The sequence below is a fragment of the Talpa europaea genome, assembly GCF_964194135.1.
Source record: "Talpa europaea genome assembly, chromosome: 8".
NCBI classification, from domain to species: Eukaryota; Metazoa; Chordata; class Mammalia; order Eulipotyphla; family Talpidae; genus Talpa; species Talpa europaea.
In genome coordinates, this window is record NC_140075.1 from 58,289,182 (window position 1) to 58,301,165 (window position 11,984).

The 11,984-nt window shown below is 37.6% G+C and overlaps 1 pseudogene across 1 annotated transcript; it reads right to left on the reverse strand.

The window, feature by feature from the left end:
• Window positions 1-1,798: 1,798 nt before the first annotated feature.
• On the reverse strand, window positions 1,799-9,518 carry LOC311175284 (olfactory receptor 11G2-like; annotated as a pseudogene). Its single transcript has 2 exons — window positions 9,493-9,518; window positions 1,799-2,788 (listed from the first exon to the last, which is right to left on the reverse strand). The product of its transcript is annotated as an olfactory receptor 11G2-like (transcript).
• Window positions 9,519-11,984: the final 2,466 nt, after the last annotated feature.

Below are 11,984 nucleotides of genomic sequence, written 5' to 3' on the forward strand. Positions count from 1 at the left end.
TTACAAATTGTCCTTTTGGATAAGGAAGTTTTTATTTAAAGATTTTGACATGGATCTAAATGTTTTCATTTTATTCAAATCAGTATGTATTCACATTTCCCTTAATTTATTAATTGAAGTTTCAAGTTCAATAGCTTTCTAACTCTTTACAATTTATGATATCTGGTTTTCTAATAGTTTTCTTCAAGAAAATGGGTGTATTTTGTCAAATGATTTTTTTTTTGCATCAGTTGTGAAGATAGAAGATTTTTCTTCTCCAGTTTTTCATATGGTGAGTTACATCAGTTGCTTTTTTATTTATTTTTATTTATTTATTTTTTTTAATAGAGGCATGCTTTATTTATTTGTTTGCTGGTTTGTTTGTTTGTTTTGTTTATACATGCACTGGGTACAGTCAGAAGAGCGGAAGGGTGAGAGAATTCACCAGAACCAGAGCGGGGAGGAGAGCAGGCAGAAGGACCAAAGTACACTGCTGAGGGGAGCAGCGGGCGGCAGGAGAGGTCTGCGCACCATGTGGGACCCTCCTCCAGTGGCTGGGGAGCAGCCGGGGATCGAACCGGCGCCGCAGAGGCCGCCAGCAGCTTCGCAACCCAGCGCTCAATCGCTGTGCCACCGGGGAGGCCCACATCAGTTGATTTTTGAACCAACTTTGACTTTTGGGAAAAATCCACTTGACCATAATATATTTCCCTTTTTATATATTTTATTTATTTATTTGTTTGTTTGTTTGTTTGCTTGTTTATTTATTTTAAAGATTTATTTATTTATTTATACAAGCACTGGGTACAGTCAGAAGCGCGGGAGGGTGACAGAATTCACTAGAGCCAGAGTGGGGAACAGAACAGGCAGCCTGACGAAATACACTGCTGAGGGGAGCAGTGGGCGCGGCAGGAGAGCGCTGTCTTGCCATGTGGGAACCTCCCTGGTGGCCAGGGATCTAACTGGTGCTGCAGAGGCTGCAGGCAGCTTTGTAGTCCAGTGCTCAACTGCTGCGCCACCAGGGGAGGCCCTTTTATATATTTTTAGATTTGATTTTCTCCAGCAGTATCTTATTAACAATTTTGCATCTATGAGATAATTAATAATAGACTATCATTATAGCTACAAAGGAAGCTCCACTCTGGATTTCCTATATACATTTTGAAGAAAATATTCTTTGCCCTTCCAGTATCCATACTTTGCATAGTTTGTTAGCATTATTTGAGTTGCATTTCTACTTCTTATCCCTGTTTCTTATAAACTCACAAAACATGTGTGAAATGGCATGGACATTTTCCACCCTGCTCAGCCCTCTAGAATGCTGGCAAACAATGGGGGAAGAGACTTAGTGGAAACGTGAACAAAAAATTGGCACAGATATTCCTTGGCCCCCTAGATGAAAATCAGTGTTAAAATTATCAGCACTTTAAACTTACCATTGAAGTTAATTTAGACAAAATCCTAAGTTGTTTAAATTTTCTTCCAATATGAAGTAGTTTTTAGGCAACAGTTCAACTATATGTTTCTTGTGTGATGCGAATAATGATAATCACTTCTTTTTCAGAACTCAGAAATTTTGCATTTCAAGTCAAGGTAATATTCTCAACCTAGGTTCCTTAAGGAATCCAATTATTGCTGTACTACCTTTATGGAGCAAATATAATTTTGAAGACTAAAATTAAAATTCTGTCAATTTTGTGGTGAGTGGTGTGTAAGATAATGGTCCTTATAGCTGTTTCTCAATAAAACAAAGAATTTAGGAAAATATATCAATTATGTATTATTGAGGTATGTTGCATTTAAGAGATAGAATTTGACTTTATATTTTATGAACACCTCTCAGTCCTGAAGATTTTCCTTAGAGCAACCTTCATCTCCTTGTTCCTCAGGCTATATATTAGAGGGTTGCAGAGAGGTGTTACCACAGAATAAAACAAGGTAAGGAATTTTTGCATTTTCACAGGATGTCCTGATCCAGGACTAACATACATCACCAAAATGGGGCAATAAAACAGTCCGACAACTGCCAGATGAGATGCACAAGTGGAGAAAGCCTTGTGTTTGCTGGCTGCTGAGGGCATCCGCAGCACAGCCAGAATCACTAGAGCATAGGAGCTAAGGATAAAGATAAAGGTGCCAGTCATGAAAATAACATTGAAAGTAGAGTAAAGGAGTCGAGTGATGCTATCTTCAGAACAGGAAAGCATCATTAAAGGGACAGGATCACACATAAAATGGTTGATGATATTTGGACCACAATAGGGCAACTGGGAAATAAAAACAACTGGGCTTAGGAAGAGAATGAACCCACTCGACCATCCAAAGATGACCAGGCCAGTGCACAGCTGTTTAGTCATGATGCGCGGGTAATGCAGAGGGCGGCATATGGCGAGGTACCTGTCAAAGGCCATGATGCAGAGGTAGAAGCCCTCATCAGCCCCAAAGGAGAAGAAGAAGTAGAACTGTACAAAAACAGCTCACGAAGGAGATAGACTTGGTTGTGGACAGGAAGGTGGCCAACATGTTAGGTTCGGTGGTGGTGACATAACATATTTCCAGGAGAGAGAAATTCCCCAAGAAGATGTACATGGGGGTGTGAAGGTGGCGGTCCCACAGCACAGCACTGGCAATGGCCGCATTCCCCATCAGGGTCAGGGTGTAGGTTACTGAGAAGAGCCCAAAGTAGAGGAGCTGCCTTTCTGGGCTGGAGGGAAAGCCCACGAGGATGAAATAGCTCACAGAGGAGGTGGTTCCTTTGCCAGACACATTCATTCCTCTGGAAGGTACAGAGTTGACAGTGGTTATTGCACTTTAGTGTGGTATGCTGCCTCTTTCTGAAAACACCAGATTTATTTATTATTTATTTTATAAAGTAGCAAACAGTCTTGCTTAAGCAACAAAACTGACTTGTGTAACTAATTCCTGAACACATATTATTTTAATAAGTCACAATAATAGGAGAGAGGGAAAACATGGAGACAGACAGATTTTTACTTTTCTAAGAATGCTAGACTAGATGCTTGACATTCAAACTACCGTGATTCTGATAAACTCTTTTTATCTTTGACCTGCACTACTTATACATTTCTGTGCATGTGAAGTTCTTTTGACAGTACAATGAATAGCTGATTATGATTCACAAGTGAAATAATAAAATACTGTATCAAGGTCTTTAAGTGACAATCTCAATATACTGCCCAAGACAGGGTATAAATTAATATTCGTTTTTGCTTTCAATTCCTCTTGTGTACTCTTGGTGTTTTAAAGTGATAATAAAAATACTCTGTCTTGGGAGGGCAATACTCTGTTTTTCTAGGATATATGGTCTTTCACGATGTATTCATGTCAATGTTTAGCATAAAAAATACTTCCTTTCTTTCATGGGCAACTGGATGCACCACATAGTGAAAAAGTCTTACTCTTTTGCCTCTAAATTTCTCTGGTTAAATACTTTTATGTACGTTCAGGTGCGTATGTGAATTAGATGTACCCATTATGACAACTGACCTAAGACACAGAAGCTGGTTAGAGTGACATAGTCAAGTTTAATGTACCTGTAGTTGGATACCCATGATTAAATTAGCTGCAGGATAAATGGAAAGATAGACAGGTTTTATATTTTTGTGAGGGTTTCCACATTTCTTTATTAACAGTTCTTTCCCACATATTCCTGTTTCTCTCATTTAGACATACCTTGGTACTTTTTTACATCTCACTAAGCCTCATCTAGGTCTTTCCTATGTTGGCAAATCTGAAACAAATCTGAACTTTTCACTTCTCTCTGGCCACTTCCGTTCCAAGTAGTTGTTACTGAATCAAAACTCAATTTCCCTGTTTCCTCAGGTTCTCAATGTAAACTAATCTTCTAGGCAAAGTAATTCACTATAAAAAAAAGTCATTAAACTTCATTGTGTTGAGTGGGATTTTAAGTGCTGGGGAAATAACTGTGGACATGACAGATTTTGTGCTTGTGAAATTTATAATCAAGAGATTATAAATTATGTATTATATTAACTTTTAAAAATATTTTACTTTATATAATTCTTACATCATTTTTCATCTTTGCACAATGTATGCATTTTCACTACGGTTACATTCCCCATACAATTGTACCCCCCCCCTTATTTTGACTCTAGTCCTTCCTCTCCCTCCCTCCTTCCCCCTCCCCCCATAGAGTGTCTCTGGTTTATAGTTGCTTGTTGATTTTGATTTTTACTTTGTATTGATTAGTCTTTTTCCTGGTCTCTTATTTAAGTTTTCTAATTTAGAGAACTTAAATATATTATATTAACTTTTAATATAGCTTTGCCAAGTTTTGATTTGTTTTCTATTCCTGGAAATATCTTTGCATTTTATAAAGAATATTTAGTAGATCAAGAAAGCATTTTCAAGTGGGGACCCGCTACTCTGAGTCAAGGAATTACTAGGCATATTTCTGTATAGGAGATCAAGGCAGGATTCCTATAGATTTTCATCAACCTTGTGTGCTTAAATATGGATGCAGTAAATCAGGCTGCTAACCCTTGACTCTGTAGTGTTTAAAACAGCATATTAAATGTTTTAAAAGAAAGAACTGAATCATTCACATAGGGCTTTTGAGAAATCATATCCCCTAACATCTTGTTGGAAAGATATTTTTATATTCCAAAGGACTGTCTTTTGTCCTTTAGGTATCCCTATATATCCTATTTACTAAGGACTTTAGTGTCAGTCATCTGATAGCACATTAATTTTAGCACATTTTAGCACATTTTCAGCCCATTAATTTTACTTAGTGTCAGTAATCCCAGTTCATTAATTTTACTAAGAGAAAGATAATTTACAAAGGATTTGTTTCACATCATTATTGACACTTACCCTTCTTTTGGAATATTTCCTGGAATAGTAATTGTCCAGTGCCAGAACTTAGAATTAATTCTGCATGTACAACAAAAATAGCAACAAAAATACATGCTGAAAATTTTTGTTACTAAAGAGCATTTAAATCATTAATCTAATGAAACTGAAAAGCAACATGCAAGCTTAGGAAAGAAGATATCTCTGGAAAGAGAAATTTGCCCTATTTCTTTTACTTTACGAAGCAACAAAATTCATCAACATAGATCCTTTTCCAACAATTTATCAATTAATATACATTTCTCTTAAAATCCTAACCCTCTCTATACATATCTCTTTCTCATTTTGTAAAGGGATATACAAACTAAGTAAAAAAATATTCCCAAGAAACAGGGAAACAAGAAAGAAATTCCTATTATGTTGAATTTTTTGCCTACTGTAAATTCTAGCAATTCTTTCCAATATTCTGAAAGATAATAAGAAAATACTTCCTATTAAATTACTCTTACAAAAACTGGAACACGTGAGGCACACATACAATATAGTTTCCACTCAATCCTTGGGTGAATGCTGAGAAGGTCAGAGATAGTAGATAAATTATTACTCCATACAGCAAAAGGTATACAAGGACTTCCAAGAAATTGGATGATTCAATTTGTAATCCAGTTTGGATTGCAAGAAGTAATCCCTGAAAGGTAGTTTCCCCCCAACTTCAAAACACATGTTTATGGTCAGAAGGAATGCCAGATCAAAGGTATTATATGTGTCTATTTCTTTGTATCACAACCTTTTGGGATTTAGGAACTTCTCTCTTGATAATCTGATAATATTTATTCAAAAGAGGAGGCTTTGTACTTATTTATTACCAGACACCAAGTGCTAGTATTCCCCAATGAATAGGGAAGATGTAGAAATCAGTTTTAGGTTTTCTTTCATCACTAGTATCCATTTATTGTTGAAGGTTGCAGAGGAAGAGTTAAGTGATAATAGGCAGCTACCATTGGATCTCCTGTATCTATTTTGAAGAAAAAGAAATTATTCTTTGACAATCAAATATCTGCAGTTATAGTGGTTGTTAGTGATTTTTGAGTTTTATTTTATGTAGAGCAAAATGAATTATCAGATCAAACTCTGAAACAGAGTAGAATGGTAATTGACAAGGATTAGGAAATGAGGAAAATGGGGAGACATTGGTCAAAAGGTACAAACTTCCAGTTATAAGAAGAATAACGAAGAATAAATTCTGTAGATGTAATGTATGGCATGGTGACCGAAATTAACAATCCTTTATTATATGCTTGAAAGCTGCAAAGGAAGTAGATCTTAAATGTTCCCACAACACCCCCCCCCCCAAAAAAAAAAAAGTCATGGTGGAGTTAACTAACCTTAATGTAATCGTTTCACATTACATATGTGTAACAAAGGTCATGTTATACACTGTAAACTTACACAGTGCCATATGTCAGTTATCTCTCTCCATGCAGAACTGGGATGCATGCAATGAATTGGAAGCTCAAAAAATTTTAATGGCATTCACTTATCGCACAAATATTTACTGAATTCCTGCCACATGCCAATCACTATTTCAGTTCTCAGGAATATTGTAGGAAACAACTAAACAAACTCCTGTCTTCTCAGTATCTATTGTAGTGGAGGGAGAAGAAAATAACAAATAATTATGTGGTATGTTAGATAATAATATAGAGAAAAAACAAAGCAGGGAGTGGGGAAAGAATGTTAAATAATGGGGACGATTATGAGTCTTAAGTTGTATGGAAAGCCTCACAGAGAAGGTGACGATGTTTGAAGTAAGACAACAAACTTCGTGGATATCTGGGGAATTACATTATCGGCAAAAAAATTGTCAATCATAGGAACCAGAGGCAGAAGAAGCATACTATATTGGAGAAACAACAAGGAGGCCAGTGGGGTTAGAGCCTTGTAAGCAGCGGAGAAATTTGTAGGACATATGGCAGAGAGGTAACAGGGTGAGGGTAGATCATTCAGGGTTTCGTAGCTACTATAAAGATTTTAGCTTTTACTGTAAGACAAGGTGTTAGTGGCTCTATCTGTGCAGGGAATAAAATGATCTGGCTTAAGGTATTTAAGATTTTTTTAAAGACATTGTACCTAAAAGTATGCATTTTATAGATATAGTTTACTGGTACATTAAAAGTTGATATTCTGGGCCTCCCCGGTGGTGCAGCTGTTGAGCGGCACCGGTTTGATCCCCCGCCGGCTGCTGGGCAAGGGTCCCACATGGCATGCAGACCTCTTCTGTTGTGCCCGCTGCTCCCCTCAGCAGTGTATTTCATCAGTCTGCCTCTTCTGTTCCCCGCTCTGGCTCTGGTGAGTTCTCTCACCCTCCCCGCACTTCTGACCGTACCCAGTGCTTGTATGAATAAATAGATATTTAAAGGAAAAAAAAAAGTTGATATTCTTTTTTAATCAATACCTAAAAAAAGGAATATAATACTATCTACCCACCCAGAATTCTCCTTGTGACCTTTCCTATGACTACTTCTCTCTCCAAAGTAAGCTTTATCATTTTAATATCACCAATCTACCTGCTTTTGAAATGCACGTGAAGATAATTATACAACATGTATTTTGTGTCTGGTATTTTTCACTCATAATTAAACTTGTTAAGTCTAGAGTGTTTTTAGTTCCATTTATATTTTCTATCCAATTTGGAAAAATTTCATCCATTACTTTTTCTGTCCCCTTCCCTTATTTTCCTTTTGAGCATCCGATTACATGTATGTTAGGTTCCTTGACATAAGCTCACAGGTCTGATGTACTGAATTTTTTTTTTTTTTCAATTTCTTTTTTCCTCTGTGCTTCACTTGGATAATTTCATTGCTATTTTATTAAGTTCACTGATACTATCTCCTGGATTTTTTCCTTCAGTATGAAAATTTACTAGTACATTGTTTTTACCATAAAAACTTACGAGTGCAATCTACTTCATGCCTTTGTACAAGGTCAAAAGAGAGACGTCAGCTACTTTGACAACCTTAAAGCTGACTCCAGGAGTGTCTCCAACAGCATGACCTTTGTGACTAAATCCAGCAACCAGAATGTCAACATTTACCTTAATAAAACTCAAACAGTCATCATTGGATATAAAGGCTGTGATTTTTGACCGTCTTGATTAGTAGCACACACTTCATGATGGCAGAATTTGATTGCTTGGTGTCAAACCCTACTTTTACAAGTATCTCCAAAAGGATTGGACTAAAGAGCTGCCCCTAAATGGGTTTTCTTAACATTGTTTATCAGACCTCTTCTCATCCTGTCAGTGGTTATGCAGCTGCCTGGCTATAGGAAGAGCAAGACACTTTCCCACCCTGCCCGCAACACAGGCCTGAGCAACAGGACTGAAGTTTTTACCTTAAGGACCTGAGTAAAAGGACAAATGAGACCAAGAGCCATTAAAAATGAAAAAATAATAAAAATAAGAATGGAAATAAAGAAAATAGACATAAAAAAAGGCAGATGAAAAAATTAATGAAACCAAAAGCTGGTTCTTTGGGAAAAAAATGAACAAAATAGACAAAGCTCAGATATCTTGACCTACTAAACATAGAGCTTCCATATGATCCAGCAATTCCACTCCTAGGTATTTACCCAAAGGACACAGAAACATCAATTCCAAAGAGCACCTGCACCCCTATGTTTATAGCAGCACTGTTTACAATAGCTAAGCTTTGGAAACAACCCAAATGCCCAGAAATAGATGACTGGATCAAGAAGATGTGGTACATATACACCATGGAATATTACTCAGCATTCAAAAAAGATAAACACATGCAATTTGCAGCAACATCGATGGTGCTGGAAGGGATCATGCTCAGCGAAATAAGACAGAAAGAAAAATACCGGATGGTCTCACTCATAGCAGGAATCTAGAAAACTTAAATAAGGGACCAGGAAAAAGAATAACTATAAGAAAATAAAAATCCAAATCAACAAACAACTATGAACCAGAGACACCCTATGGGGGGTGGGGTGCGGGGAAAGGGGTTGCAATTGTATGGGGAATATAAAAATAAAATTTAAATTTAAAAAAAAAGAAAAAAAGAAAAAAAGGGAGAAATGAATAAATAGAATTATATGAAAGAGAAATTATAACAGACATCTCAGAAATACAGGGGCTTGTAAGAGACTACTATGTACATCTTTGCATCCACAAATTGGAAAATCTGGAAGAAATGGGACAAAAATTTAGATTCCTATAACCTTCCAAGACTGAATCAGGAAGAAATAGAGAACCTGAACAGAACAATTACAAGCACGCACATTTTGCTGCTTAAAATTTTTGCATTTTGAAAAAATATCTGTGGCAGTGACTTAGAAAATTGAACTATATTTACTTTTCCCATAGGTGACACCCTTCTTTGGTTTTATTTTACTTTATTTGCCTTTGTTCGTGCTGTAGAGAGTGAGACTTGTTTTTGCAGTTGCTGAGTCAACACAGGGCAGCAGAGCATAAAGGGATCCAGCCATTGTTGTGAATATACTGGTGGGGGTGAAAGAGCTGGGTCGTATGCTTTTTTTCTTTCAGCATGGATGGGTTTTTCTTTCCTTTTTAAAAAAAAATTGAATTTATTTATTCCTTGATCATTGTTTATTTTTGTCCAGTATTTGGTTTCTCCCCTCAGGTATAGTCCCTACAGTTCTCCAACCACCACAGCACTCATGATCAATCTCCATAGTCCCCTGTGCTTTTCCACCCGTGTTTTGACCCCCTCTCACTCGCCTGCTGAATGCCTCAGATCTATGGTCAGCTTGCAAGTTTTGTCTTTTTTCTGAGCCTTTGTTTGGTTTCCCTATATTCCACATATAAGTGATACCATATTTCTTTTTACTTCTGACTTATTTTGCTTAGCATAACTGCTTCCAACTCCATGCTATGTTGCTGCCAATAGAATGAGTTTATCTTTTTTGATCGCTTACTATTCCCAATGGCTGGTGTTTGTGACACCACTGATAATCCCTCTTCTCTGCAGTTCCAAAACTGAGACTGCAGTCTTTGTGCTGTCAGTGTGCTTCATGGAAGTCATTAGCACTCCCCAGGCAAGGGGGTGGGACGGTGCCATGTTTTGTGCTCTCCTTACTGAAGAGCTAGCCTTGTTTCTAGCCATTTGTTTTCATGTTTATTTTCTCTCTTTTAATTATGTAGATATTGTGGTGAATTAATTATTAAAATTTTTTTTGTTCTAAAAATTTTTTGAAAAATGACGCCACTTTCTTATTTTACAGTTTAGAAAGCACAAATGTTAATGACAATATTGTATTCCTCCCTATTACCAAATTTTGCTTCACACCAATCTCTTTTTTTTATCCTTTTAGTCTCTTCCCTTCAACTACTTCATTCGCTATCCTATTTCTTTGACCCTGCTTTAGTGAAAATTTAGCTTAAGAGCTCCAAATGAGTCTTGTTAACTTTTCTGCTGTTTCTTTATAGTCCATATGTGAGTAAGACCATATGGTAATTATCTTTATCTTTCTGACTTATTTTGCATAGCAATCTCATTTCAATTTTCATCTGTGCTGTCCCAGAGGGAAGGATTTAATCTTTTTAAATAGCTGACTAGTATTCCATTGAGTATATCTATATCTAGTCATTCACTAAATGATGGCCATTTAGTTTCTTTCTATGTCTTGGTTATTGTGAATAGAGCTGCAAAGAACATAGGTGCATGTATCTTTTTGAAAGACTATTTTTAGACAAGTACCTAGGCATGGGATTGCTGGATCAAAATACTGGTATATGGTAGTTCTATTTTTTATTTTTGGGGGACTCTCCAAGTTGCTTTCTATACTAGAAGAGATGGGAAGCAGGACTAGAGGAATGGCTAGAAGGGTCAATTTGATAGTGGTGAATAGTACTAGAAATTTTGTTAATGTGTACATTGTGGCATATACATGTATTGCAGTGTGAATCTAAACTACTGAAACAAATAGTTTGTAATCCAATGATAAATCAAGTTAAAAAGAGTTCCAAGACCATGTGCACAGGAAAGTGCGTCTCTGACTTGCCATTTTAAACAGGGACCTTCCTTCAATAAAGACCACTTGAAACCGGGAGAAGGCTCCCTGCGCAGCTAGAGGCAAGCTGGGAAGCACCCCCAAGCCAGGCCCCATCTGGCTAGCAGTCCCAGCCCAGAGGGGGAGCAGGCATCCATAGCCAGGGCAGACCGTGTGCGCAGGAAAGTGTGTCTCTGACTTGCCATTTTAGAACAGGGACCTTCCTTCACTAAAGAGTGCTTGAAACTGGAAGAAGGCTCCCCGTGCAGCCAGAGGTGAGCTGAAGGCCCCCACAAGCCTGGTCCCCCCTGGCAGGGAGTTGGAGTCCCGAGGGAGATCCAGCGATTTGGAGCCCAGAGTCCAGCCACCCCACCTCCAGAGAAGTCTGTGGGACTTCAAGACACACCTTTGGAATTAAACAAACACAGAAGGAGGAGATATTCTGTGACAATGACCATTAACATACTCAAAGTACAACTGCCTCACTGGACTTCTAACATAACAGTATTTGACTCGATTGGACTGCCAGTTTCCAAAATCCCAGAAAGAGCACATCAAAAAGATTCTGGCCAGTACCAGTGACACAGTGTCCCAACGCATAGGGCAAATTAGAAAACAGGCAGCAGGGAGAAGAAAAACTACATGCAACCTAGCAACTTCTCAGGAAAAAGACACACCACAAAAAGAAAACCACCCAACAGATTGCAACGACAGTGACTTGGAAGAACTTCTGAGGCCTCCAGAAAGAGAATTTTAAATTGCCGTGATGATAAAACTGACAGAAGTCATTAACAAAAACAACTCTCAGAAGAATGAAATTGAGTCCCTAAAGAGAGAAGTGAAGGAAATGCAGGCGATCAAGGATTAATAGAAGAGCTAAAGAATGCTGGGAAAAGCAGTGATAACAGAATAGATGAAATGGAAGAACGAATAAGGACTCTCGAAGACACAGAAATAAAAAGAACCAAAACAGAAAAGGAAAGAGAAGTACAAATGAAAAAGACTGAAGAAAGACTTCGGGAACTATCTGATTCCATGAGGAAAGAAAATGCAAGAGTTATAGGAATCCCAGACGGAGAGGAGAGAGACGGAGGAACAGAGAAAATATTCAAGGAAATAATTGAAGAAACTTCCCA